Source organism: Colletes latitarsis, unplaced genomic scaffold, assembly GCF_051014445.1.
Source record: "Colletes latitarsis isolate SP2378_abdomen unplaced genomic scaffold, iyColLati1 scaffold0024, whole genome shotgun sequence".
Classification (NCBI taxonomy): domain Eukaryota; kingdom Metazoa; phylum Arthropoda; class Insecta; order Hymenoptera; family Colletidae; genus Colletes; species Colletes latitarsis.
In genome coordinates this window covers 3264531-3271726 of record NW_027488374.1, presented here as the reverse complement: position 1 = coordinate 3271726, position 7196 = coordinate 3264531, and positions in this window count along the sequence as shown.

The window sequence follows — 7196 nt, the reverse complement described above, 5'->3', positions numbered from 1 at the left end:
GTCTGGGTTAGTTATGGTATTCGCAATCATCTGCCTCATACTTTCGCATTTTTCGCATACTTGTTGGCCAGATCCTGGGCTTTTACTGACTTGGACCACGTAGTAATGTGGTACCACACTGAAACAGTCAATTAAGGCTGGTTTCGATCAATACTTTAGAGGACAATACCGGTTAGGCTTGTGTTAGGTCTGGTATCTGCAATCACCTGCCTCGTACTTTCGCATCTTTCGCATACTTGTTAGCCAGATCCTGCGCTTTTTTCTGGTTAGGATCACGTGTCAATGTGATACCACACCGAAACTGTCAATTAAGCCTGGTTGCGGTTAATATTTTAGAGGATAACGCCGGTTAGGTCTGGGTTGCGACTGGTATTTGCAATCATTTGCCTCATACTTTCGCATTTTTCGCATACTTGTTGGCCAGATCCTGGGCTTTTACTGACTTGGACCACGTAGTAATGTGGTACCACACTGAAACGGTCAATTAAGGCTGGTTTCGATCAATACTTTAGAGGACAATACCGGTTAGGTTTGTGTTAGGTCTGGTATTTGCAATCATCTGCCTCATGCTTTCGTATCTTTCGCATACTTGTTGGTCAGATCCTGGATTTTTTTCTGGTTAGGATCACGTACTAATGTTGTACCACACAGAAGTAGTCAATAAAACCTGGTTCCGGTTAACATGTTAGAGGATAACGCCGGTTAGGTCTGGATTGCGACTGGTATTTGCAATAATCTGCCTGATACATTCACATGTATCGCATACTCGTTGGCCAGATCCCGGGTTTTTTTCTGGTTAGGATAACGTATTAAAGTGGTACCACACTGAAACAGTAAATAAAACCTGGATCCGATTAATATTTTAGGGGATAACACCAGTTAGGTCTGGGTTACGTCTGGCATTCGCAATCATCTGGCTCATACTTTCGCATTTTTCGCATACCTGAATGGCCAGATCGTGGGCTCTGTCTGGTTTAGATCACGTAGTAATGTGGTACCACACTGTAACAGTCAATTAAATCTGGTTCCGATTAATATTTTAGAGGATAACGCCGGTTAGGTCTGGGTTGCGGCTGGTATTTGCAATCATCTGCCTGATACTTTCGCATCTTTCGCATACTCGTTGGCCAGATCCTGGGTTTTTTTCTGGTTAGGATAACGTATTAAAGTGGTACCACACTGGAACAGTCAATTAAACCTGGTTTCGAATAATATTTCAGAGGGTAACATCGGTTAGGTCTGGGTTACGTCTGGTATATACATTCATCTGCCTCATACTTTCGCATTTTTCGTGTACATGTTGACCATATCCTGGGTTTTTTTCTGGTGAGGATCACGTATTAATGTGTTGCCACACTGAAACAGTCAATTCAACCTGGATTCGGTTAATATTTTAGAGGATAACGCCGGTTATGTCTGGGTATGTTATGGTATTTGCAATCATTTGCCTCATACTTTCGCATTTTTCGCATACTTGTTGGACAGATCATGGGCTTTTACTGACTTGGACCACGTAGTAATGTGGTACCACACTGAAACGGTCAATTAAGGCTGGTTTCGATCAATACTTTAGAGGACAATACCGGTTAGGTTTGTGTTAGGTCTGGTATTTGCAATCACCTGCCTCATACTTTCGCATCTTTCGCATACTTGTTGGCCAGATCTTGTGTTTTTTTCTGGTTGGGATCACGTATTAAAGTGGTACCACACTGTAACAGTAAATAAAACCTGGATCCGATTAATATTTTAGAGGAGAACGCCGGTTATGCCTGGGTTAGATCTGGTATTTGCCATCATCTAGCTCATACTTTCGCATTTTTCGCATACCTGAATGGCAAGATCGTGGGCTCTTTCTGGTTTATATCACGTAGTAATGTGGTACCACACTGTAACAGTCAATATAACCTGGTTGCGATTGATATTTTAGAGGATAACGCCGGTTAGGTCTGGGTTGCGACTGGTATTTGCAATCATCTGCCTCATACTTTCGCATCTTTCGCATACTCGTTGGCCAGATCCTGGGGTTTTTTTCTGGTTAGGATAACGTATTAAAGTGGTACCACACTGAAACAGTCAATTAAACCTGGTTTCGAATAATATTTCAGAGGGTAACATCGGTTAGGTCTGGGTTACGTCTGGTATATACAATCATCTGCCTCATACTTTCGCATTTTTCGTGTACATGTTGACCATATCCTGGGTTTTTTTCTGGTTAGGATCACGTATTAATGTGTTGCCACACTGAAACAGTCAATTCAACCTGGATACGGTTAATATTTTAGAGGATAACGTCGGTTATGTCTGGGTATGTTATGGTATTTGCAATAATCTGCCTGATACTTTCGCATCTTTCGCATACTCGTTGGCCAGATCCCGGGTTTTTTTCTGGTTAGGATAACGTATTAAAGTGGTACCACACTGAAACAGTCAATTAAACCTGGTTTCGAATAATATTTCAGAGGGTAACATCGGTTAGGTCTGGGTTACGTCTGGTATATACAATCATCTGCCTCATACTTTCGCATTTTTCGTGTACATGTTGACCATATCCTGGGTTTTATTTCTGGTTTAGATCACGTAGTAATGTGGTACCACACTGTAACAGTCAATTAAACCTGGTTCCGATTAATATTTTAGAGGATAACGCCGGTTAGGTCTGGGTTGCGGCTGGTATTTGCAATCATCTGCCTGATACTTTCGCATCTTTCGCATACTCGTTGGCCAGATCCTGGGTTTTTTTCTGGTTAGGATAACGTATTAAAGTGGTACCACAGTGAAACAGTCAATTAAACCTTGTTTCGAATAATATTTCAGAGGATAACACCGGTTAGGTCTGGGTTACGTCTGGTATATGCAATCATCTGCCTCATACTTTCGCATTTTTCGTATACATGGTGACCGTATCCTGGGTTTTATTTCTGGTTAGGATCACGTATTAATGTGGTGCCACACTGAAACTGTCAATGCAACCTGGATTCGATTAATATTTTAGAAGATAACGCCGGTTATGTCTGGGTATGTTATGGTATTTGCAATCATCTGCCTCATACTTTCGCATTTTTCGCATACTTGTTGGCCAGATCCTGGGCTTTTACTGACTTGGACCACGTAGTAATGTGGTACCACACTGAAACGGCCAATTAAGGCTGGTTTCGATCAATACTTTAGAGGACAATACCGGTTAGGTTTGTGTTAGGTCTGGTATTTGCAATCACCTGCCTCATACTTTCGCATCTTTCGCATACTTGTTGGCCAGATCCTGCGCTTCTTTCTGGTTAGGAGCACGTGTCAATGTGGTACCACACCGAAACAGTCAATTAAGCCTGGTTCCGGTTAATATTTTAGAGGATAGCGCCGGGTTGGTCTGGGTTGCGGCTGGTATTTCCAATCATCTGCCTGATACTTTCGCATCTTTCGCATACTCGTTGGCCAGATCCTGGGTTTTTTTCTGGTTAGGATAACGTATTAAAGTGGTACCACACTGAAACAGTCAATTAAACCTGGTTTCGAATAATATTTCAGAGGATAACACCGGTTAGGTCTGGGTTACGTCTGGCATTCGCAATCATCTGGCTCATACTTTCGCACCTTTCGCATACATGTTGGCCAGGTCCTGGGTTTTTTTCTGGTTAGGATTACGTATTATTGTGGTACCACACTGAAACAGTCAAGTAAACCTGGTTTCGAACAATATTTCAGAGGATAACAACTCGCAACTTTCGCATACTTGTTGGCCAGATCCTGCGTTTTTTTCTGGTTAGGATCACGTATTAAAGTGGTACCACACTGAAACAGTCAATTAAACCTGGTCTCGAATAATATTTCAGAGGATAACACCGGCTAGGTCTGGGTTACGTCTGGTGTATGCAATCATCTGCCTCATACTTTCGCATTTTTCGCATACTTGATGACCATATCCTGGGTTTTTTTTCTGGTCTGGACCACGTAGTAATGTGGTACCACACCGAAACAGTCAATAAAACCTGGTTGCGATAAATATTTTAGAGGATAGCGCCGGTTATGTCTGGGTTAGTTCTGGTATGTGCAATTATCTATCTCATACTTTCGCATTTTTCGCTTACCTGAATGGCCAGATCGTGGGCTACTTCTGGTTTAGATCACGTAGTAATGTGGTACCACACTGTAACAGTCAATTAAATCTGGTTCCGATTAATATTTTAGAGGATAGCGCCGGTTAGGTCTGGGTTGCGGCTGGTATTTGCAATCATCTGCCTGATACTTTCGCATCTTTCGCATACTCGTTGGCCAGATCCTGGGTTTTTTTCTGGTTAGGATAACGTATTAAAGTGGTACCACACTGAAACAGTCAATTAAACCTGGTTTCGAATAATATTTCAGAGGGTAACATCGGTTAGGTCTGGGTTGCGGCTGGTATTTGCAATCATCTGCCTGATACTTTCGCATCTTTCGCATACTTGTTGGCCAGATCCTGCGTTTTTTTCTGGTTAGGATCACGTATTAAAGTGGTACCACACTGAAACAGTCAATTAAACCTGGTCTCGTATAATATTCCAGAGGATAACACCGGTTAGGTCTGGGTTACGTCTGGTATATGCAATCATCTGCCTCATACTTTCGCATTTTTCGCATACTTGATGACCATATCCTGGGTTTTTTCTGGTTTGGATCACGTATTAATGTGGTGCCACACTGAAACAGTCAATTCAACCTGGATTCGATTAATATTTTAGAGGATAACGCCGGTTATGTCTGGGTAAGTTATGGTATTTGCAATCATCTGCCTCATACTTTCGCATTTTTCGCATACCTGAATGGCCAGATCGTGGGCTACTTCTGGTTTAGATCACGTAGTAATGTGGTACCACAGTGAAATAGTCAATAAAAACTGGTTTCAATTAATATTTTAGAGGATAACGCCGGTTATGTCTGGGTTAGGTCTGGTATTTGCAATCACCTTCCTCTTACTTTCGCATTTTTCGCATACTTGTTGGCCAGATCCTGGGCTTTTACTGACTTGGACCACGTAGTAATGTGGCACCACACTGAAACAGTCAATTAAACCTGGTTTCGATTAATATTTTAGAGGATAACGCCGGTTATGTCTGGGTTAGGTCTGGTATTTGTCATCATCTAGCTCATACTTTCGCATTTTTCGCATACATGTTGGCCAGGTCCTTGGTTTTTTTCTGGTTAGGATTACGTATTATTGTGGTACCACACTGAAACAGTCAAGTAAACCTGGTTTCGAACAATATTTCAGAGGATAACAACTCGCATCTTTCGCATACTTGTTGGCCAGATCCTGCGTTTTTTTCTGGTTAGGATCACGTATTAAAGTGGTACCACACTGAAACAGTCAATTAAACCTGGTCTCGAATAATATTTCAGAGGATAACACCGGCTAGGTCTGGGTTACGTCTGGTGTATGCAATCATCTGCCTCATACTTTCGCATTTTTCGCATACTTGATGACCATATCCTGGGTTTTTTTTCTGGTCTGGACCACGTAGTAATGTGGTACCACACCGAAACAGTCAATAAAACCTGGTTGCGATAAATATTTTAGAGGATAGCGCCGGTTATGTCTGGGTTAGGTCTGGTATTTGCAATCATTTGGCTCATACTTTCGCATTTTTCACATACTTGTTGGGCAGATCCCGGGCTTTTTCTGGATTCGATCACGTAGTAAAGTGGTACCACACTGAAACAGTCAACTAAATCTGGTTTCGATCAATATTTTAGAGGATAACACCGGTTAGGTTTGGGTTACGTCTGGTATTTGCAACCATCTGCCTCATACTTTCGCAATTTGGCAAACTTGTTGGCCAGATCCGGGGCTTTTTCTAATTTGGATCACGTACTAATGTGGTACCGCACTGGAGCAGTCAACTAAACCTGGTTGCGATTAATATTTTAGAGGATAACGCCGGTTATGTCTGGGTTCCGTCCGGTAATTGCAATCACCTAGCTCATACTTTCGCAATTTTTCGCACATATGTTGGCCAGATTCTGGCCTTTTTCTGATTTGGATCACGTAGTAATGTGGTACCACACCGAAACAGTCATTTAAACCAGGATTCGATCAATATTTTAGAGGATAACGCCGGTTATGTCTGGGTTAGGTCTGGCATTTGCCATCATCTAGCTCATACTTTCGCATTTTTCGCATACTTGAATGGCCAGATCCTGGGTTTTTTTCTGGTTAGGATCACGCATTAGTGTGGTACCACACTGAAATAATCAAGTAAACCTGGTTTCGAACAATATTTCAGAGGATAACACCGGTTAAATCTGGGTTACGACTGGTATTTGCAATCATCTGCCTCATACTTTCGCATTTTGCGCATACTTGTGGGCCAGATCCTGGGTCTTTTTCTGGATAGCATTACGTGTTAATGTGGTACCACGCTGAAATAATCAATAAAACCTGGTTTCGATCAATATTTTAGGGGATAACACCAGTTAGATCTGGGTAACGTCTGGTATTCGCAATCATCTGGCTCATACTTTCGTATTTCTCGCATACTATTTGGCCTGATCCTGGGTTTTTTTCTGATTAGGATCACGTATTAACTTGGTAACACACTGAAATAGTAAATAAATCCTGGTTCCGATTAATATTTTAGAGGAGAACGCCGGTTATGCCTGGGTTAGATCTGGTATTTGCCAACATCTAGCTCATACTTTCGCATTTTTGGCATACTTGTTAGCCAGATCCTGTGCTCTTTCTGATTTGGATCACGTAATATTGTGGTACTACACAGAAACAGTCAATTAAACCTGGTTGCGATTAATAGTTTAGAGGATAACGCCGGTTATGTCTGGGTTCCGTCCGGTATTTGCAATCACCTAGCTCATACTTTCCCAATTTTTCGCATATATGTTAGCCAGATTCTGGCCTTTTTCTGATTTGGATCACGTAGTAATGTGGTACCACACTGAAACAGTCAATTAAATCTGGTTCCGATTTATATTTTCGATGATAACGCCGGTAAGGTCTGGGTTGCGTGTGGTATTTGCAATCATCTGCCTGATACTTTCGCATACTTGTTGGCCAGATCCTGGGGTTTTTTCTGGTTGGGGTCACGTATTAAAGTGGTACCACACTGTAACAGTCAATTAAACCTTGTTCCGATTAATATTTTAGAGGATAACGCGGGTTATGTCTGGGTTACGTCCGGTATTTGCAATCATCTTCCTCATACTTTCGCATT